This window comes from Kogia breviceps, chromosome 20, assembly GCF_026419965.1.
Source record: "Kogia breviceps isolate mKogBre1 chromosome 20, mKogBre1 haplotype 1, whole genome shotgun sequence".
NCBI classification, from domain to species: domain Eukaryota; kingdom Metazoa; phylum Chordata; class Mammalia; order Artiodactyla; family Physeteridae; genus Kogia; species Kogia breviceps.
The window spans coordinates 9,531,095-9,553,778 of NC_081329.1; the positions used below are offsets into that span (position 1 = coordinate 9,531,095).

General features: G+C 43.9%; 1 long non-coding RNA gene and 1 other non-coding gene across 2 annotated transcripts in view; one reads left to right on the top strand and one right to left on the bottom strand.

Annotated features, from left to right (window-relative positions):
- Positions 1–21,856, top strand: part of LOC136793334 (uncharacterized) — a 30,641-nt gene extending 8,785 nt beyond the window's left edge. Inside the window, exon 3 of the long non-coding RNA XR_010838520.1 lies at positions 21,766–21,856. This is a non-coding gene — a long non-coding RNA (uncharacterized lncRNA). The remainder of the gene's footprint in view (positions 1–21,765) is intronic.
- Positions 3,592–3,728, bottom strand: LOC131747633 (small nucleolar RNA SNORA70). The gene has a single exon (XR_009332963.1). It is a non-coding gene; the product is annotated as a small nucleolar RNA SNORA70 (small nucleolar RNA).
- Positions 21,857–22,684: the final 828 nt, after the last annotated feature.

The window sequence follows — 22,684 nt, forward strand, 5'->3', positions numbered from 1 at the left end:
CAGATTGGCACTGGCCACCGACCTCTACAAGGAGTAAATCCTGCGCTCTGTGGCTGCTCACCTTGAGCGCCCCCTGAAAGGAGTTCAAGGTGGAGCTGAAACGAGGCTCTCTGTGCTGGGACGAACTGGCAGAACAGGTCTTCAGAGAGTTAGATATTTTCAGGAGCCCATTTTTTGAGCCCAATTCTTGTATCTCTTTATATCTAGAAAAGCACTAAAATCCTTCATGGCAGCGTCTGCTCTTCGTGACTAGCAGTAACCTGCACGAGACTTGTAGAAACCTTCAGTAAAAAATATGTGCTTGATAGCATATATTCCCCCTGCACCAGAATCACATATATACTGACCTTCCCCCTGCCTCTTTGGAGCAGTTTCTCAGAGCTCTCTGGGATGCTGTCTCCCGGGCTGCAGTCCTCATTTTGCCCCAAATAAAACTTAACTCGCAACTCTCATGTTGTGCATTTTTTTTTTTTTTTAAAGTCAACAGTGCGATTGGGTTATTTACTCGTCTGTTTAATTTTGGGTAGGTGGTTAAACTCTGTACTTGCACACGTGCGTGTAATCTTATGTCCTGTAACTATTGACTGAACAGCAGCTTATGGTTGATGATGTTGGTAATTGATGTTCAATTAAAGTCCCGTTACAATTTATTTGAGGTAAGGCCTCAGATGGCCATAGCTGAGTCCAAGCATCCCTTAAAAGTTAAAAAGTACCAAATGCATGACACCACAGTTATGTGTGAGCATGGGCTGAATAGTCATTAGTCCATCAAGATGTCTTGTTTAAGAGGAAGGAATGGGCGATTTTAGGTGAGATGGTCCTGAAATAAGAACCAGATGTCTGATAAAATTCATCAATAGAAACCCGCACAGATCGCGGGCCCGGAGCGAGAAGAGGGACAGCTGCCAAGTGGCGCGATGGTCTCACTCGGACTGGTGATTAAGCTCGTGATCTGCTGGATATGATATGCATGTTGACCTTAATTGATTTGACTTAATGTGCTAAGTATGATTGACAATGTATACATTCTATTTAATATCAATAATACAATTACGTGCTTATAAGCACGGGGTAAATGTATGATTATATACCAAATGTATTATGTACGATATGGCACATATGTATGTTTGTTTGTTTTTTTTGTATTTGTTTTTTTTTTGGCGGTACACGGACCTCTCACTTCTGTGGCCTCTCCCGTTGCGGAGTACAGGCTCCGGACGCGCAAGCCCAGCAGCCATGGCTCACGGGCCCAGCCGCTCCGCGGCATGTGGAATCCTCCCGGACCGGGGCACGAACCCGTGTCCCCTGCCTCGGCAGGCGGACACTCAACCACTGCGCCGCCAGGGAAGCCCCGTATGTATGTGTTGATGTGGTGATGCAGATATGCACGAAGTGAGATCATTTTAATACTGAAATAGTACTCAATAATTTTGTAAATGTCCCATGACAAAAAGTTTCAGGGAATAGTGTAAGTAGAATTTCAGCTTTGGGTGCTGATGGTGGAGCTGGAGCTACTTCCTTGAGTCTTAAGGAGATGTGTTGTTCTTCTTCTCTGGTTTATAAGACCAGAATGATGTATCTTCTACAAAGACTCTTCATTTCAGGCGATTATTTTCAACAATACTGGTTACTGGCATTAGTACTAGGATTAGAAAGAAGTATAAAATAGACGCTAGTTGTCCAGTGATAACGAAAGGATGCTCTACGTGTTGTCCTCCAATTCATGTTAGTGTTAATAGGTCTGCCACTAGGATTCAGAACAGACATTGGCTAAGGGGTCAGCAGGGTATTACGCTTCATTGCTTGGATGTGTGGAGCACTGGGATAAATGCTAGGATTACGATCAAAAAGATTAGGGTTAGTATTCCTCCCAGTTTATTGGGGATTGACTGTAGGATTGTGTATGCAAATAGGAAGTACACTCTCGTTTAATGTGAGGTGGTGTATTGAGAGGGTTTGCTGGGGGTAGTTGTCGGGGTCTCCTAATAAGTCGGGTGAGAATAAGACTAATGCTATCAATGCTAGAACTAGTAATACAGCACCTAAAATGTCTTTAATTGTATAGTAGGGGTGAAATGGAATCTTGTCTATGTCAGATGGGATTCCTTTGGGCTTATGAGGTCCTGTTTCGTGGAGGAATAGTAGGTGGACAGCTGCTAGTGCTGCAGTGCTGAATGGGAGAATAAAATGGAGGGTGAAGAATTGTGTAAAGAGTTGCTTTGTCTACCGAGAAGCCGCCTCAGGCCCATTGGACGAGGTTTGTACCGATGTACGGGATTGCTGGGAGGAGGCTAGGGGTGACTGCTCGTCCTCAGAATGGGGTTTGTCCTCAGGGTAACACAGCCTATGAATGCTGCAGCTATACCTGAAAATAGGATAATGCCGATCTTTCATGTCTCTAGAAAAGCACAGGACCCATAATATAGCCCACGTCCTACATGAATAAGTAGGCAAATAAAGAATACGGGAGCTCCGTTTGCATGTACCTACCAAATGAGTCATCTATGATCTATGGCAGAGGGGTGTCACTGATCAGAAAGCAGTTATTGTGTCTGAGTGTGTGATGTATTGCTAGGAACAAGCCTGTTAAGATTTGTAAAATCAAAGATACCCAATAGGGAGCCAAAATGTCATCATGATGAAATGTTTGATGAGGCTGGAATATCAGTGAATGCATTGCTGATTTTTATTAATGGGTGTGATTTTCAGATGTTGGTCACTAGTGTTTTTTTTTTCTCCGGTATGCGGGCCTCTCCCTGCTGCCACCTCTCCCGTTGCAGAGCACAGGCTCCAGATGTGCAGGCTCAGCGGCCATGGCTCATGGGCCCAGCCGCTCCGCGGCAAGTGGGATCTTCCCGGACCGGGGCACGAACCTGTGTCCCCTACATCGGCAGGCGGACTCTCAACCACTGTGCCACCAGGGAAGCTCCACTAGTGTTCTTATAGTTGAATAACAATGATTTTTCATGTCATTGGCCATGGTTAGATTCCGTGTAAGACTAATGATACGCCGTATTTGTTTTGAGTCCTTTGTGACTTTATGGGGTTTTCTTCAAAACCTTCCCCTGTATCTGGAGGGCTTGGACTGACTGTGGGTGGTGGTGCTGGTTGTGGGACCATGTTGACTTTTGGTGGTTCATTTTTAGATTTAATGGTTTTTTTCTTTTTTAGAAAAAGCTGGAAAGTAGGACGTATTGGTGTGCCCGAGTAAGGAGGGGACGGCGCCAAGGCCCTCCTGAGCACAGAGCCCGCCACGTGTCCAGGGGCCATGACTAGGGCTGTATCTTATCCCACAGCCATCCGGGATGAGCCACTTTTCTGCCACCATGTCATCAGATTCATCCACATTAAACTTAGTAAGTCCCCACTTCGTGGAGACATAGATCTTCTGGAGGCCAGAGCACTTGGACTTGGCCCTGCACAGGGCCTCAGTCACATGCTGCTTGTCCTGTGCTTGGTGTGGATGGGCATGTTGACTTGGCCACTGTGGATGCTGGCCACCGTGCTCTGGAGCTTTCCAAAGGCACCGCGCATACCTGTCTGCAGCCTAGACTGGGGGCAGCACGCCAGTCACGAGTGTCCACTGGAAAGGACCGAATCCAGCGTCCCTGAGGGCAACCATACGGGCAACAGGCTGCACGTACCACCGAGGAGGCTGCTGCTGTTTGCAGCCATTGCACACCAGGCCCCCACGGGGAAAAGAGCACAGTTGGCTTAATTGGCTGGAAATTAATGGTATTTTTTATTTATTTAGGGGGGATGTTGGTAGTGTTTGGTAATATGACAGCCATAGCTACTGAAGAGTACCCAGAAGTTCGGGTTCCTAGTAAGACTGTCTTGGGAATATTTCTTTCAGGCTTTATTATTAGAGTTTTCAGTGGTGTTTTATGTTTTAGAAAGGTAGAAACCGTACTTAAGTTTAGTGGGCTAGGCGATTGAGTAATTTATGATGCAGGTGGTGGGTCTGGTTTTTTAGGGAAGAGGATGGGAATTGCGGCGTTGTACAGCTGCGCTTCTTGACTGGCGACTGTTACTGGTTGATCACTGCTTATCGGTGTTGGGGTTATTGTAGAGGTTACTCGTAACTAGATTCGTGCTCAGGGCGAGGGTAATGAGGAGTGAGAGGGGATATAGCTTGATTAGGCCTTTTTGTTCTGATCCTAATGTAGAGAATTTTATTTGAATAAGGGAGGTGGTTTTTGGTAAAATGCTTTCTAGTCAAATTAAGTCTCGGAGAGAAGATGCTGATTTTTGGCTTCTTCACGGGTTTCAGTAGGGTGAAAGATGGTGTGTGAGAGTGGGAAAGTATCCTGAGGAGTTGGAGAACTTGATGTCTGAGAAATACTTATTTTAAGTTTTGAGAAAGATTAAGTTCAAGGGCTAGAGTCAAGCCGAGGATAATTAGAGCGAGGGCAGCTGTTTTACGAAGTAGGGCATAGGTATTGGAGGGACTGTTACTGGAGGAGTGTTGTTGGAGATGATAAACCTGGCGAAATGCTCCCAGTTAATAAGCGTTTGATAGAATTGATTAGGAGTGGGTTGCTTTCACTCATGAAAGTTAAAGGGGGAAAGCGGGGGGGTTGTCCGAATAATGCGAAGAAGGTAATGTGGGTACTGTGAGCAGCTGTGAGGGGTGTGGTGATTCGGGTTATTAGCAGGGCTCAGCTGTTGGTGTAAGACGTATTTGCAGCCTTGATAATTAGGTCTTTAGAATAAAATCCAGTACAGAAAGGTATTCCTGTTAGGGCTAGGCTTCCGATAACGAGGGCTGTTGTAGTAAAGGGTATTGCTTTGATTAGGCCCCCTATTTTTCGAATGTCTTGTTCATCGTTTAGGCTGTGAACAGTAGACCCAGAGCATATAAATAATATGGCCTTAAAACAGGTGTGTGTGCAGATATGGAGGAATGCTAGATAAGGCTGGTTAATCCAGGTTGTTACCATTATAAGGCCTAACTGGCTTGAAGTGGAGAAAGTGACAATTTTTTAAGATATTCTTTTGGGTAAGAGCGCATATTGCTGTAAATGATGTAGTACTAGCCCCTAAGCATAGTGTTACTGTCTGAATAAGCTCATTGTTTTCTGTTAAAGGGTAGAAGTGGATGAGTAGGAAAATACCTGCTACAACTAATGTGCTTGAGGGGAGAAAGGCTGGAACAGGGGTAGCACCTTCTGTTGCTGAGGGAGTCAAGGACGGAGACCAAATTGGGTGGATTTTCCAGCTGCAGCTAGTACAGGTCCTGTTAAAGGTAGGTTTGAGTGGCTTAGGTCAAGTATGGAGATTTGTTGCAGATCTCACGCATGTAAATTAAACAGAAATCATGCTACTGATGTAATAAATCCAGTGTCTCCAATACGGTTACACAGAATTGCTTGAAGAGCTGCTATATTTGTGTCTGCTTGTCTGCACCATCATCCGATAAGGTTGTTAGTGTACAGAAATACAACAGGTTTCTGTATATTAATTTGGTATCCTGCAACCTTTCCAAATTCATTGAGCTCTAGTAGTTTTCTAGTGGCATCTTTAGGATTTTCTATGTGTGGTATCATGCCACCTGGAAACATGACAATTTTTTTTCTTCCCCAGTTTGGATCCCTTTGCTTGCTTTTTTCTTTGATTGCTATGGCTAGGACTTCCAAAACTATAATAAATAAAAGTGGCGAGAGTGGACATCCTTGTCTTGTTCCTGATCTTAGAAGAAATGTCTCCGCTTTTCACCATTGAGTATGATGTTAGCTGTGGGCTTATTTTTATGGCCTTTATGTCAAGGTATGTTTCCTCTATACCCACTTTGAGGTTTTATCATAAATGGCTGTTGAGTTTTGTCAAAAGCTTTTTCTGCATCTCTTGAGATAATAATATGGGTTTAATTCAATTTGTTAATGTGGTGTATCACATTGATTTGTGGATATTGAACCATTCTTATATCCTTGCTTGATCACGATGTATGGTCCTTTTAATGTATTCCTGAATTCAGCTGCTAATTCACTGAGGATTTTTGCATATATGTTCATCAGTGTTACTGGCCTGTAACTTTCTTTTTTCTTTGATTTGTCTGGTTTTGGTATCAGGGTGATGGTGGCCTCATAGAATGAGTTCAGAAGTGTTCCTTCCTCTGCAGTTTTTTGGAATGATTTCAGAAGGGTAGGTATTAACTCTTCTCTGAAAGTCCAGTGGAATTCACCTGTGAAGCCATCTGGTCCTGGACTTTGTTGGGAGTTTTTAAATTACTCATTCAGTTTCGCCACTGGTAATTGGTCTGTTCATACTTTCTGTCTTTTCTTGGTTCAGTCTCAAGATTTTGTACATTTCTAAGAACTTGTCCATTCCTTCTGGCTTTTGCCCATTTCATTGGTGTGTAGTTGCTCACAGTGGTCTCCTTATGACCCTTTGTGTTTCTGTGGTGCCGGTTGTAACTTCTTCACTTCTGATTTTTGATTGGACCCTCTCCTTTTTTTCTTGATTGAGTCTGGGTAAAGCTTTATCTATTTTGTTTCTCTTCAAAAAACCAGCTCTTTGTTTCATTGATCTTTCTGTTTTTTTTCATTTATATCTGCTCTGATCTTCAAGATTTCTTTCCTTCTAAATGTGGGTTTTGTTTATTCTTTTTCTAGTTCCTTTGGGTGTAAGGTTAGATTGTTAGAGATTTTTTCTTGTTTCCTGAGGTAAACTTGTATCCCTAAAACTTCCTTCTTAGAACTGCCTTTGCTGCATCCCATAGATCTTTGGATCATTGTGGTTTTGTTTTCATTTGTCTTCAGGTATTTTTAAAAATTTCTTCTTTGACTTCTTCAGTGACCCATTGGTTGTTTAGTAGCATATTACTTAGGCTCCATGTGTTTGTGCTTTTTGCAGTTTTCTTGTTGATTTCTAGTCTCATAGCATTGTGATAGGAGAAGATCCTTGATATTATTTCAGTTTTCTTACTTACTGAGGTTTGTATTGACACCTAGCATGTGATTATCCTGGAGAATGTTTCATGTGCACTTGAAAAGAATGTGTATAGTAAGTTCCCTACACACGAATGAGTTCCGTTCCGAGAGCGTGTTCGTAAGTCCAATTTGTTTGTAAGTCCCACGAAGTTAGTCTACGTACCCAACTAACACAGTCAGCTATATAGTACTGTACTGTAATAGGTTTATAATACTTTTCACACTAATAATATATAAAAACAAACAAGATTAAAAATGTTTTAATTTTTAACAGTACAGTACCTTGAAAAGTACAGTAGTACGTTACAACAGCTGGCACACGGGCAGCATCGAGTGAACAGGCAAGAAGTTACTGCCTGGAGGAGGGACAGGAGGTGGGAGATGGTAGAGCTGAAGGATCGTCAGCAACAGGAGACGGAGGGCGAGCTGCCATGTCGTTCATAGCTGACGTTGATGGCACGGGTTCCGGTTCCTTGCTGGATTCAATTCTGTCTGCCCTCTTGAAAAAACGACCCAGTGATGTCCGAGTAGTAGCTCTTTTTTCTCATCATAGGTGACACGGTAGCACGGAATTACATTCTGAACAGCGGCTGCAACCTTTGTGTACCGTTCTGCGTTTGGGTCCTGTGCCTCAAAAACCAGCAGTGCCTCCTCGAAGTCCCCATGCCGTTTCCTGCGTCGTGAGTCTCTCTGGTTCTTAACTTACTTCTTCCTCTTGTTGCGCCACTCTCTCAATTGTTTTCGCTTCTGTTTCAATTGTTGCCGCTTGGTGCTTCTTAGCAGTACCAGCTACATCACCACTGCTTTTACGCTTGCTTCCGGACATCCTGGGCTTGAAATAAAGATACTGTATACTGTATATAAATTACACAAAAGCACAACCACGTGTAGAGGATGCAAGCACGTGACAATGTACACCTGACATGTGAACAAACTTATGTGATTGGACATGCAAGTGCATGTTTGCATCTTTAAAAGTTCACATCTTGAAGGTTCATAATGTAGGAGACTTACTATATTCTGCTTTTGGGATATTCTAAACCTATAGAAAGTCCATCTGAACTAATGTGTCATTTAAGGCCAGTGTTTCCTTATTGAATTTTCTATCTGGATGATCTGTCCACTGATTGTAAGTGGTGTTAAAAAGTCCCCCACTAGGGCTTCCGTGGTGGCGCAGTGGTTGAGAGTCCGCCTGCCGATGCAGGGGGGACACGGGGTTCGTTCCTCGGTCCAGGAGGATCCCACGTGCCGCGGAGCGGCTGGGCCCGTGAGCCATGGCCGCTTGGCCTGCGCGTCCGGAGCCTGTGCTCTGCAACGGGAGAGGCCACCACAGTGAGAGAGAGGCCTGCGTACCGCAAAAAAAATTTTAAAAAGTCCCCCACTATTACTGTGCTACTGTCAATCTCTCCCTTTATGTAAATACTTGCCTTATATGTTTTGGTGTTCCTATGTTGGGTGCATATATATTTACAACAGTTGTATCTTCTTGGATTGACCCCTTGAGCATTATATAATGTCCTTTGTTTCTTTTAACAGTCTTCGTTTTGAAGTCTCTTTTGTCTGTTAAGTATTGCTACCTAAGCTTTGTTTAGATTTCCACATGCATGGAATACCACTTTCCATCCCCGCACTTTCAGTCTGTATGTTTAGATCTGAAGTGAGTCTCTTGTAGGCAGCGTATATACAGGTTTTGCTTTTGTATCCATTTAGTCACTGTCTTATTGGAGTATTTAGTCCATTTACATTAAAGTAACTATTGATATGTATGTACTTACTGCCATTTTAATTGGGGGTTGTTTTTTGTAGTTTTTAAAATTCCTTTTGACCTTTGTGATTTGATGACTATCTTTAGTGTTTAGATTTCCTCTGTTCTTTGTATCTTTGTGTAGCATTATAGATTTAGGGTTTATCATTACCATGAGGTTATATATAGTAATATACATGTGTGATTAAGTTGCTGATCACTTAATTTCAGACGCATTTTAACAATCCTGCATTTTTACTCTCCTCATGATTACTATCTTTGTCATATTTTACATGTTTTGTAGATGATCACACTAAATTGACTTAAGTTTCTAACTTGCTTTGTACATGATTTAGTACCTTTTCTAAATATTTGCCTTTACTGATGAGCTTTTTCCCTTTGTAATTTTCGTGTTTTTAGTTGTGGCCTTCTCTTTTTTTGCTTAGAGAAGTCCCATTAACATTTCTTGTAAAGCTGGTTTGGTGGTGCTGAACTTTTTAGTTTTTGCTCATCTGTAAATTTCTTGATCTCTCCATCAAATCAAAGTCTTGCCGGGCAGAGTAATCCTTGGTTATCAGGTTTTCCCCTTTTATCACTTTAAATATATTGTGCTCCTCCCTTCTGGCCTGCAGAGTTTGTGGAAAAGTCAGCTGGTAGCCTTATGGGAGTTCCCTTGTTACTTGTTGCTTTTCCTTTGCTGCTTTTAATGTTTGCTCCAGTTTTTGCTGTTCTGCTTAGAATGTGTCTTGGTGTGACCCTCCTTTGGTTGATCCTGTTTGGGACTCTGTGCTTCTAGGACCTGGATGTCTGTCTCCTCTCCCAGGTTACAGAGGTTTTCAGTTATTTCTTCACACGTGTTCTATGCCCCTTTTTCTCTTCCCTTTCTAGGACCTTTATATGTAAATATTAGTGCACTGGAGGTCCCAGAAGTCTCTTACACTGTCATTTCTTATTTTTTCTCTCTAGCATCAGTGATTTCCACGACTGTCTTCCAGCTTACTAATCCATTCCTCTGTATCAGTCTGTATACAGTCTCCTACTGTATTCATTTCAGTTATTATATTCTTCACCTCTGTTGGGTTTTTTATATTTTCTAACTCTTTAAAACTTCTAACTTCTTGCTCCATTAATGCGTTCTCCTCCTGAGTTCTTCGATCAGCTTTATGATCATTCATCCTTAGGTAGACTGCTTATCTCCACTTCACTTAGTTTTTCTTTTGGGGTTTTATCTCATTCCTTCATTTGGAATGTGTTTCTCTGTCACTTCATCTTGCCTAAGTCGATGTACTTCTACATATCTGGCGGTTGGTCATGTTTCCCACCCTTGGAGAAGTGGCCCTCTGTAGGAGACATCCTGTGTGCCCCAGAAGCACACACTCCTCTTGTCGCCAGAGCTGTATGCTCTAGTGGTTCCCCCAGTGAGGGCTGCATAGGTCCTACTGCTGCAGTGGTCTGACTACTGAGGGTGCCCTGGTAGGCGTGGCCGGCCCCCGTCCATTTGGTTGCCAGGCCCTGCCTTGCACAGAGGCTGCCGGATTCTGGTTGGTGGGGCCAGGTCACGAGGTGGCTGGCTACAGAATCCCCGGGGGTGCCCCGGGCTAGTGCTGCCTCACTGGTGGGCAGAGCCAGGTCCTGGGGGCTGGCTGCAGGGCCCAGGGGTTCAGTAGCTGGTGTCAGACTGCTCATGGGTGGGGTCCAGGGGTCCTGAAGCTTGTGTTGGCCCGCTGGTTAGCGGGCTGGGTCCTGTCACAGCCGGCTGCAGGGCTGCAGTTGTCCTGGGGCTGGTGTCTGCCCACTGGTAGGTGAGGGTGGCCTCAGGGCTGGAGTAGGCTTGCTGGTGGGCAGGGCTGAGTCCCGGGACCTCTGACTGCAGGGCCTGGGGCTCCCTGGTCTAGTGCCTGTGCTCTGGTGTGTGGGGCAAGGTCCTGGGCCCTCTGATGGGCAGGGCATATCCGGGGGGGGGCTGTGGGCTGGGGGTTCTTAAAGCAGCCTGTCTGCTGGGTGGAGCTGTGCCCCTGCCAGTTCACTGCATAGCCTGAGGCATCCCAGCACTGGTGCCTAGAGGCTGTTGGGCAGGGGTGGGGCTGGGTCCTGAGGCTGAGAAGCTGGAGGGAGAATTCCACAGTGCTGGTTGCCAGTGAGTGTCCATGCGGTACACTGGGCTCCCAAGTGGCGGCTGCCAGTGTCTGTGTCCCCAGGGGGAGCCCCCAGCCTCTCCAGGAGGATGAGATGATCAGCAGGTGCGTCTGACCCAGGCTCCTTCAGATCACTGCTGCTGCCCTGGGTCCTGGAGCTCGTGATGAGAGTCTGTGTGCATCCTTTAGGGGTGGAGTCTCTTCCCCACAGCCCTCGGGGTCCCCTGAAAGCAAGCCCACTGGCCTCCAAAGCCACATGGTCTGGGGACTCGTCTTCCTGGTGCAGCACCCTCACCCCGGGGAGCTGATGTGGGGCCCAGACCCCTTGCTCCTTGGGGAGCACCTCTGCAGTTGTAACTCTTCTCTCATTTGTGGGCCACCCACTCTGGGGTGTGGGTCCTGGCTTCTATTCACGTGTAGTCAGTCTACAGTATTGTTTCAAGTGCACAGCATAGTGATTCAGATTCAGTGTTTCTACAGATTGTACTGTTACAGATTACAAGATAATGAGTGTAGTGCCCTGTGCTATACAGTAAATCCTCGTTGCTTATTTTTTTATCTGCTAGTTCATATCTGTTACTCCCTTACCCCTAATGTGTCTTTCTCCGCTTCCATCTCCCCTTCGGTAACTAAGTTTGTCTTCTAGAAGTCTGTCTGTGAATCTGTTTCTGTTTTACATATACATTCATTTGTGTTTCTTAGATTCCACGTGTGAGTGATACCATATAGTATTTGTCTTTTCTGACTTATGCCTCTAAGCGTAATATTCTGTAAGTCCATCCACATTGCTACAAATGGCGTTATTTCATTCTTTTTTATGGCTGAGTAATATTCCATTGTATATATGTACTACATCTTCTTTATCCATGTCTCTGTCGATGGACACTTAGGTTGCTTCCATGCCTTGGCTGTTTACATATTGTAAATAGTGCAGCTGTGAACATTGGGGTGCATGTATCTTTGCAAATTAGTATTGTTTTTTTCCGTAAATATGCCCAGGAGTAGAACTGCTGGATCGTGTGGCAGTTGTATTTTTAGTTTTTTGAGGACCCTCTGTACTGTTCTCCATAGTGGCTGCACCAACTTAACATTCCCATGAAAAGGGTACAAGGGCTCCCTTTTCTCTGTATCCTCTCCAACATGCGTTATTTATAGACTTTTTGATGGTGGCCATTCTGACAGATTTGGGATAATACCTCATAGTAGTTTTGAGTTGTATTTCTCTATTGATTAGCAAATTTGAGCATCTCTTCATGGGCCCATTTGCCATCCATATGTCTTCTTTGGAAAAAATGTCTATTTGAGTCTTCTGCCCATTTTTTTGATTGGACTGTTTTTTTTGGTATTGAGTTGTATGAGCTGTTGGTGTATTTTGGATATTCACCCTTTGTTGATGCGCATGATTTGCAAACAGTCCCTCCCATTCAGCAGGTTGTCTTTTTGTTTTGTTGAAGGCTTCCTTTGCTGTGCAAAATCTTATATGTTTTAATGAGGTCTCATTTGTCTTTATTATTATTATTATTATTATGTGTTGTTTTGCTTTAATTCTTTTGCCTTAGGTAACTGATTCAAGAAGTAGTGCTATCATTTATGTCAGAGTGTTCCTATGTTCTCTTAGTTTTGTCTTACTTTTAGGTCTTAAAACCATTTTGAGTTTAGAATGTTCCCTCACATCACATATAAAAATAATCTTTCTTTTACATGTGGCTGTCCAGCTTTCCCAGCACCACTTGTTGAAAGAGACGGTCTTTTCCCCATCGTATATTCTTGCCTCCTTTGTAGATTCATTGACTGTAGGGGCATGGGTTTATTTCTGGGTTCTCTTCTCTGTGACATTGCTCTGTCTGTTCTTCTGCTACTACAACACTGCTTTGATTACTGTAGCTTTGTAGTTAGTCTGAAGCCTGGGAGGGTCATGCCTCCAGCTATACTCTTTTTTCTAAGATTGCTTTGGCAATTCATAGTCCTTTGTAGTTCTGTACAAATTTTTGGATTATTTCAGTTCCGTGAAAAAATATCCTCAGTATTTTGATAGGGATCGAGTTAAATGTGTAGATTGCTTTGGGTATTATGGCCATCTTAATATTCTTCCAATCCAAGAGCATGGGGTATCTTTCCATTTCTTTTATCAATGTTTTATATAGTTTTCAGCATATAGGCTTTTCACCTCCTTGGTTAAGTTTATTCAACTAGGATTTGTTTTTTTTTAATGTGACTTTTAAATGGGATTTTAAAAAACATTTCCCTTTCTGATATTTCATTATTAGTGTATAGGAATGCAATGTATTTCTGTATATTAACAAGGTTGCTGAATTCATTAGTTCTCATAGTTTTTAGGTGGAGAAACTTTAGGGTTCTTGATACACAGTATCATGTAAACTGTAAACAGGGGCAGTTGTACCTCTTTGCTTCCAATCTGGATACCCTTTATTTCTTTTTCATATCTGATTTGCTGTGCCTAGGACTTCCAATATTATGTTGAATAGAGGTGGTGAGAGTAGGCATCCTTGTCTTGTTCCTGAATTTAGCAGAAAGGCTTTCAGCTTTTCACCATTGAGTATTATATTGGCTGTGGGTTTGCTTTAATGACTTTTATTAATGTTGAGACATGTTCCCTCGCCACTTTGGTAAGAGATTTTTTTTTTTTTTTTTTTTTTTTTTGCGGTACGCGGGCCTCTCACTGTTGTGGCCCCTCCCGTTGCGGAGCACAGGCTCCGGACGCGCAGGCTCAGCGGCCACGGCTCACGGGCCCAGCCGCTCCGCGGCATGTGGGATCCTCCCGGACCGGGGCACGAACCTGTGTCCCCGGCATCAGCAGGCAGACTCTCAACCACTGCGCCACCAGGGAAGCCCTCTGGAGAGTTTTTATCATAAATGGGTATTGAATTTTGTCAAAAGCTTTTTCTTCATCTGTTGAGATGATCATATGGTTTTTATTCAATTTGTTAATATGGTATATCACATTGATTGATTTGTGTATATTGGAGAATCCTTGCATCCCTGGGATAAATCCCACTTGATCATAGTGTATGATCCTTTTAATGTGTTGTTGGATTCTGTTTGCTAGTATTTTGTTGAGGATTTTTGCATCTATATTTATCAGTGGTATTGGTCTGTAATTTTCTTTTTTTGTAGTATCTTTGTCTGGTTTTGGTATCAGGGTGATGGTGCCCTCATAGAGTGAGTTTGGGAGTGTTCCTTCCTTTGCCATTTTTTGGAAGAGTTTGAGAAGGATGGGTGTTAGTTCTTCTCTAAATATTTGATAGAATTCACCTGTGAAGCCATCTGGTCCTGGACTTATGTTTGTTGGAAGATTTTTAATCACAGTTTCAATTTCATTATTTGTGATTGGTCTGTTCATATTTTCTATTTCTTCTTGGTTCAGTCCTGGAAGGTTATACCTTTCTAAGAATTTGTCCATTTCTTGCCGGTTGTCCATTTTTTTGGCATAGAGTTGCTTGTAGTAGTCTCTTAGGATACTCTGTATTTCTGCTGTTTCTGTTGTAACTTCTCCTTTTTCATTTCTAACTTTATTGAGTCCACTCCCTGTTGATGAGTCTGGCTAATGGTTTTTCAATTTTGTTTATCTTCTAAAAGAAACAGCTTTTAGTTGTATTGATTTTTGCTATTGTTTTCTTTCTATTTCATTTATTTCTGCTCTGATCTTTATGATTTTTTTCCTTCTGCTAACTTTGGGTTTTGTTTGTTCTTCTTTCTCTAGTTCCTTTAGGTGTAAGGTTAGATTGTTTACTTGAGATTTTTCTTGTTTCTTGAGGTAGGCTTGTATAGCTATAAACATCCCTCTTAGAACTGCTTTTGCTGCATCCCATAGGTTTTGGATCATAGTGTTTTTATTGTCATTTGTCTCTAGGTATTTTTTGACTTCCTCTTTGATTTATTCAGTCATCTCTTGAGTATTTAGTAATGTATTGTTTAGCCTCCATGTGTTTGTGTTTTTTACATTTTTTTTCCCTATAATTCTAATCTCATAGACTTGTGGTCAGAAAAGATGCTTGATATGATTTCAATTTTCTTGAATTTACCAAGGCTTGATTTGTGACCCAACACGTGATCTATCCTGGAGAATGTTCCGTGTGCACATGAGAGGAAAGTGTAATCTGCTGTTTTCAGATGGAATGTCCTATAAATATCAATTAAATATATCTGGTCTATTGTGTCTTTAAAAGCTTGTGTTTCCTTATTAATTTTCTGTCTGGCAGATCTGTCCATTGGTGTGAGGTGACAAAGTCCCCCACTGTTATTGTGTTACTGTCGATTTCCTTTTATACCTGTTAGCCTTTGCCTTATGTATTGAGGTACTCCTATGTTGGGTACATATATATTTATAATTGTTACATCTTCATGGATTGATCCCTTGATCATTATGTAGTGTCCTTCCTTGTCTCTTGTAACATTCTTTATTTTAAAGTCTATTTTATCTGATGAGTATTGCTACTCCAGCTTTCTTTTGATTTCCATTTGCATGGAATATCTATTTCGTTCCCCTCACTTTCAGTCTGTATGTGTCCCTAGGTTTGAAGTGGGTCTCTTGTAGAGAGCATGTATATGGGTCTTGTTTTTGTATCCATTCAGCAAACCTGTGTCTTTTGGTTGGAGCATTTAATCCATTCACGTTTAAGGTAATTATTGATATGTATGTTCCTATTACCATTTTCTTAATTGTTTTCGGCTTGTTTTTGTAGGTCCTTTTCTTCTCTTGTGTTACCCACTTAGAGAAGTTCCTTTACCATTTGTTGTAGAGCTGGTTTGATGGTGCTGAATTCTCTTAGCTTTTCCTTGTCTGTAAAGCTTTTGATTTCTCCATCGAATCTGAATGAGATCCTTGCTGGGTAGAGTAATCTTGGTTGTAGGTTCTTCTTTCATCACTTTAAATATGTCCTGCCACTCCCTTCTGGTCTGTAGAGTTTCTGCTGAGAAATCAGCTGTTAACCTTATGGGAGTTCCCTTGTGTTGTTTGTCCTTTTTCCCTGGCTGCTTTCAATAATTTTTCTTTGTCTTTAATTTTTGCCAGTTTGATTACTATGTGTCTCGGCATGTTTCTCCTTGGATTTATCCTGTATGGGACTCTCTGCTCTTCCTGGACTTGGGTGGCTCTTTCCTTTCCCATGGTAGGGAAGTTTTCAACTATAATCTCTTCAAATATTTTCTCAGGTCCTTTCTCTCTCTGTTCTCCTTCTGGGACCCCTAAAAAAGCGAACGTTGTTGCATTTAATGTTGTTCCAGAGGTCTCTTAGGCTGTCTTCATATCTTTTCATTCTTTCTTCTTTGTTCTGTGGCAGTGAATTCCACCATTTTGCCTTCCAGGTCACTTATCCATTCTTCTGCCTCATTTATTCTGCTATTGATTCCTTCTAGTGTATTTTTCATTTCAGTTATTGTATTCATCTGTTTGTTTTTTAATTCTTCTAGGTCTTTGTTAAACATTTCTTGCATCTTCTCGAGCTTTGCCTCCATTCTTTTTCCAAGGTTCTGGATCATCTTTGCTATCATTATTCTGAATTCTGGTCCTGGATCATATTCGCTATCATTATTCTGAATTCTTTTTCTGGAAGGTTGCCTATCTCCATTTAGTTGTTTTTCTGGGGTTTTATCTTGTTCCTTCATCTGGTATACATAGTTCTCTTCCTTTTCATCCTGTTTTTCTGTGAATGTGGTTTTTGTCCACAGGCTGCAGGACTGTAGTTCTTGCTTCTGCTGTCTGCCCTCTGGTGGATGAAGTTATCTAAGAGGCTTCTGTAAGTTTCCTGATGGGAGGGACTGGTGGTGGGTAGAGCTGGGTGTTGCTCTGGTGGGCAGAGCTCAGTAAAACTTTAATCCTCTTTTCTGCTGATGGGTGGGGCTGGGGTTCTTCCCTGTTGGTTGTTTGCCCTGAGGCGACCCAACACTGGAGCCTACCTGGGCTCTTTGGTGGGGCTAATGTCAGATGCTGGGAGGGCTCATGCCAAGTAGTACTTCCCAGAATTTCTCTTGCCAGTGTCCTTGTCCTCAGGGTAAGACACAGCCACCTTCGTCCCCCCCCGCCCCCCCGCCTCTGCAGGAGACCCTCCAACACTAGCAGGTAGGTCTGCTTCAGGCTCCCCTGGGGTCACTGCTCCTTCCCCTGGGTCCCGATGTGCACACTACTTTGTGTGTGCCCTCCAAGAGTGGAGTCTCTGTTTCCCCCTGTCCTGTTGAAGCCCTGCAATCAAATCCCGCTAGCCTTCAAAGTCTGATTCTCTAGGAATTCCTCCTCCCATTGCCGGACCCCCAGGTTGGGAAGCCTGGCATGGGGCTCAGAACCTTCACTCCAGTGGATGGACTTCTGTGGTGTAAGTGTTCTCCAGTTTGTGAGTCACCCACCCAGCAGTTATGGGATTTGATTTTATTGCGATTGCGCCCCTCCTACGGTCTCATTGTGGCTTCTCCTTTGTCTTTGCATGTGGGGTGTCTTTTTTGGTGAGTTCGTGTCTCCCTGTAGATGATTGTTCAGCAGTTAGTTGTGATTCTGGTGCAGAATGTCCTTGTACTCTGCTATCTTGAACCAGTCTCGGTTCCATTTTTTTTTGTCAGTGCTTGTTCAGCAGTTGTGATTTTGGTGGGAATGCTAGGAGGGGTTGCAGCAGCAGCAACCAAGTTGAAGAAGAGGCTGGAGAGCTTTATCCCCTTCTTGCCTCTAGTTTATCTAAAGTTTTCTCCAGCCCAGAAACTGATTTATTTCCTCACACTTGTAGGAGAGGAAATCAAAACTTTTAACATTTTTGGCCAACACAGAGCTCACGGTTTGGAAGGTCTGGATCCTTTCCTCCCAGGCCTGGGCAGCTCATCAGCCCCTTAGGGAGTCAGTTGTGGAGGAGTTCCAACTCAGAGAAAAATGTACGCTTTGAAAAACCCACCCTGTGTCTGCTCGTTGGAGCATTTAGACCACTGACATTTAAAGTAATTAATGATAAGTACATACCTATTGCCATTTTTATTTTTTGTTTCCCAGTTTTTGTACTTCTTCTCTGTTTGCTTGTTTCTCATGTTGTGGTTTGATTTTTCTTCGGTAGTATGCTTGGTTTCCTTTCTTTTGGTTTTTGTGTATCTCTTGTTGGTTTTTAATTTGTGGTTACTATGGGGCTCATATGTTGACCCATAATTATATGTACTTGCTTTAAACTGATAGTCACTTAAGTTCAGACATGTTCTAAAAGATTTTTCTTACTCCCCTCGCACACTGCGTGTATTTGATGTTACAGTTTACAGCTTCATGTTCTTCCCTTTACTGTTAGTTGTAGTTATAATTGCTTTTACATCTTGTTTTGTGTTTCAGTCTACATACTGGTTTAAGTGATCTTAAATCCTTAGTATATATTTGCCTTTCTTATTGGGCTTTTTTCCCTTTCCTACAGATTCCGGCTACTTCTCCGTTTCAAAAAGACCCTTCAACACTTCTAGAATAGTTTTAGTACTGCTGAATTCTTTTGTTTTTTGACTGCCTGAGAAATTCTTTATCTATCCTTCCGTCTCATATGATGATCTTGCTGGGTGCAGTATCCGAGGTGGCAGGTTTTGTATATATGCTGCCCCCTTTAGGCCTGCAAACTTTCCGCTGAGGAATCAGCTGATAGGGTTATGGGGATTCCCTTGTATATAACTCTTTGTTTTCCTGTTGTTGCCTTTAGAATACTCTATAACTCTTGCTGTTTTAATCATGGTATGTCTCAGTGTGAGTCTCTTTGTGTTCATGTTGTTTGGGACCCTCTATGCTTCCTGTACTTGGGTATCTGTTTCCTTTTTTAGGTTTGGGAAGTTTTCAGCCATAATTTCTTAAAAATACATTTGATCCCCTTCCTTCTCCTTGTGGAGAATCCCTATTGTGGAAATGCTGACATAATTTTATATTATCCCATAGATCCTGTGTGTTGCTTTCTTTTTTTCATGTGTCTTTCTGTCTGCTGTTCTGATTGGGTGATTTCTATCTCTCAGCTCACTTATGTGTTGTTCTGTGTCATTTAGTCTGCTATTCATTGCTTCTAGAGTGCTTTTTAATCTCAGATTTAATTCCCTGTGTTTCTAAATTATCTATTTTTGATTAGGCTGTCTTTATAGCTTCTAGTTCCTTGTTAAAATAATCTGTGCTGGGCTTCCCTGGTGGCGCAGTGGTTGAGAATCCGCCTGCCGATGCAGGAGACACGGGTTCGTGCCCTGGTCCGGGAAGATCCCACATGCTGCGGAGCAACTAAGCCCGTGAGCCATGGCCGCTAGGCCTGCGCGTCCGGAGCCTGTGCTCCGCAACGGGAGAGGCCACAACAGTGAGAGGCCTGCATACCGCAAAAAAAAAAAAAAAAAAAAATCTGTGCTTAGTTAGATCAATTCTTAATTCAGTTAGCATTTTTAATTCATCGTCTGGTAGACTCATTACCTTTGTTTCATTATTTTTTCAGGGCTTTGCTCTCTTTCAGTTGAGAGTAGTTCCCCTGTGTTGTCATTTTTCTTAAATTTCTGTCTATGAGTTTAGGTGAAACAGTTACCTGCTGTGATCTTGAAGGGGTATTCTTATGTGGGACCATCTCCATACAGACTGTGTGTCCAGTGCCTTTGGTGAGAGGACTGGATTTGATGTGGATACCAGCCATATCTTTCCCCAGGGTGTGCAGTTGGTTTGCAGGAGCTGGAACCTGTGCAGGGTGTGGGCAGGGCTTCTCTGCTCAGTGGCCATCCCCACCCTGTCAGGGCTTGGGGGGAGAGTGTCTGCTCCCAAGCTGGAGTGGAAGTCCTGAGGGTCAGTCTTGAGCTGGCTCTGTTCCTTGAAGTGTGTTTTCCCTTCTTTCTGCATTGGGGCCTTTGCTCTGAAGGAGAGGATTGCTGAAGCAAGTGGGGCTCGTGTGCTCACAGAGGTAGGTCTGTGCTGGTGTCTACCCCTCTGCTTGGATGCAGCCCAGTGTCGTGTCTTTCCCCTGTTGTGGCTGTCTGAGACCTAGTGCAAGGCTGTGGCATGGAGTGTGTGGGTGAGCAGTTTAGTTCAGCTGGGAGTGGGGGATCGTGGTGTGCGACAGGGGTTCCAGCAGCCCCACTGTTGTTAGAGGGTCTGGGCTGCCTGCGTGGTGCACTGACAGTGGCTGCCACCACCCCATCTGGCCCTCACCCTGGGCCCCTAGGCCACCCCTGTGGAGACTCGATTGAGTCTCCTCCCAGGACCTGGCTGCCCTAGAAACACTGCTGAGGTGTGGCATGGAGTGCATGGCGTGTCTCCTCACTCGTACTGGGGAGCCTGGCAGGCTGGGAGCCACTAGGTCAGACCCGTCTCCAGCCTGTCCAGTGGTGAGCCAGCACCTATGCACTCCTCATGAACGGAGCCTAGGCTTCTCCAGCCTTTATACCTGTCACAGCAGTTCTCCAACCAGCCAAGGGAGGCTTGTCTCCACTATGCAGGGCCCCAGGCCTGGGATGCCCAGTCTGGCTTGACTGGCTCACTCCCAAGGGCAGGTGTCCACCTGCACAATCTCCCTCATCTTAGTACCCTCCCGGGGGCGGGGGTCCCAAACCAATGCTTTTCTTCCTGTCCTCGCTGGTTACGTATCTTTCTGCAGCCTTGGTTGTACAGCAGCTCTGCCATTTTCCACGTAGTTCCCCTGAGAACTGCTCCACATGTAGGTGCATTTGACGTCTGTAGGAAGGGAGTGAGCTCCACGCCCTCCGCTGCCACCTTGTCCTCCCTCCTCTGGGGGTCTCGACAGTGCTGTGACTCGGCCCCTCCTACCCAGCTCGTGGTTCCTTCTTTATCACTTGCAGATCTTTTCTGGTAGGTTCGAGTCTTTGTCAACAAGAGTCTTCGTGTCACACTGTAATTCTGGTTTGCCCGTGAGAGCAGGCGAGCTCAGGGCCTCCTCTCTGCCATCTTGGGAACTCTCTCTCTCTCTCTCTCCTGCGTGTAACTTTTGATTCCCCCAAACTCAACTCCTAATAGCCTACTATTGACCAGAAGCCTCACCAATTACGTAGTCAATTATCATATTTTCTATGTTGTGTGTACACACTGCATTCTTACAGAAAAGTAAGCTAGAGACGACGTTAACACCATAAGGAAGAGGATACTTACAGTACTGCATTTATCAATGATGTACGTTTACAAGATGAGTCATCTGTATGTCCATATTATACAAAACACTGTGGACGTTCCATATATTACTAACACTAGACATCAAAAACAATGAACATTCATTTTTATTTACAGGTATAATGGTTCACGCATTGATAACGAAGCAGTAGTGTGGACAAGGAGTGTCACCTGCCATTCCAGTAAACAAAGAATACTGGGCGGCACGATCAAGCCATCAGCCGCTGCAGCTGCCCTGACGGCGTGCCCTGTGGGGATTCAGGAAACATTCAGCCCTAGATGGTTTAAGTGCACATCTAAAGAACAATTTCAGTGAGGCCAGATTCTTCATCTTCCCATACATACAAAAGCACTAAAATTATTTACTTGAACTGTCTGGGGCTTTGGTGCGTATGATAAGCAGTAATCTTTGACTGAACTCTTGGCTTCCAGCAAAAACTCTAATGCATCTTGGCACCTCCCTTACCTCCTGAGAGGCTGTCTCCTGGGCCTAAAACTTTAACTTGCAGCTTTTGGGCTGTATGATTTCCTTCAGTGAGCAGCTTTGGTGACCCGAAGGGGACTCGGAGCAGGCTTCTCCGCTGCCTGAGCCCTGCAGGGACTGGGGGACTGGCCAGCCCTCCTGGCCTCAGAGCTCCTGTTACTGGCTGATCCTATTGTATTTGGTGGTGGATAAATCCCTCACTGGAGTGAGGAAGTTTTCCTTGAATTTAATTTCAAGAAGAAGTACCTGGGTTATCCCAGTTGAGAGATATTAGGACGATTTTACTCAGTTGAAAGACACTGAGTTTGGTTGGACTGGGAAATTAGGTGGGAGACTGACGTCATTTTTCCTTTATTTGGCTACTTTAACAGAGATTATGGGAATAAAAATGAAGACGTCCCTTCTTCGAAGCTGAAAGCCCTTACGAGCCATCCCCTTCCCGACAGCACTGGCTGGCTTGGGCGGCTGGGAAACTGGTGGGAGTGGTGGAGGTAAGTCCTCATACTGGGTTGCCGTCTGTAGAGGGAACCCCACTCATCTCAGCTGGGGACACACACAGGAGCCGGTCACTCAGTGCTGCAGGCACCCACTGAGGTCTTAGGCTACAGAAGGTATAGGACCTGCAAGAGCACTGCAGTGGCTCTAGGCTAAAATCCCGAGGAATCAAGCTCACAGCCAGTACACTGGCCCACCACAGGATCATCACTAATGATGCTTATCTCAACAAAGCTTTCAAAACAAAAAGGAAGGACAGATTGCTAGCCTCCAACTAACTAACACCCAGGCCAGGTTCATGTACAATATGTATGGAATTTATATCTGCACATACTTAATGGATTGGAGAAACCACACTAAAGGAGATCACAACCTAAAATGGCCATATTTGGGTTCTTCTGACATTCCAGAATTTTCTTGTGTATGCAGCTAGCGAAAGCGGTCAGTAAATAAGATCAGACAGACGGGATGGAATGCTTATGGATATTTAGAAGCTTCTAAAAGAGGAAATGGCAAGCTTCGGCAGGAAATCAGCCAAAACTGACCTTATCAACCTTTCTGAAAGCTGCTAGTGTTAACCCTGCCCCTCCCTCTCCTCCCCTCCTTTCCTTTTTTACCTGAAGCCCGACCCAGATGCTGTTCCCTCCTCTCTTCCATCACCTCTGCCCCTTGCTGCTTCCTCTCCCCCCAGGGAAGGAGGACATTAAATCAGAAGTATTTCTATTCCTCTTTAAGGAGAAACCTTTCACAGGAAGAGGTGAACTGGCCTCTGTGCTTACATACACACCCTGGACT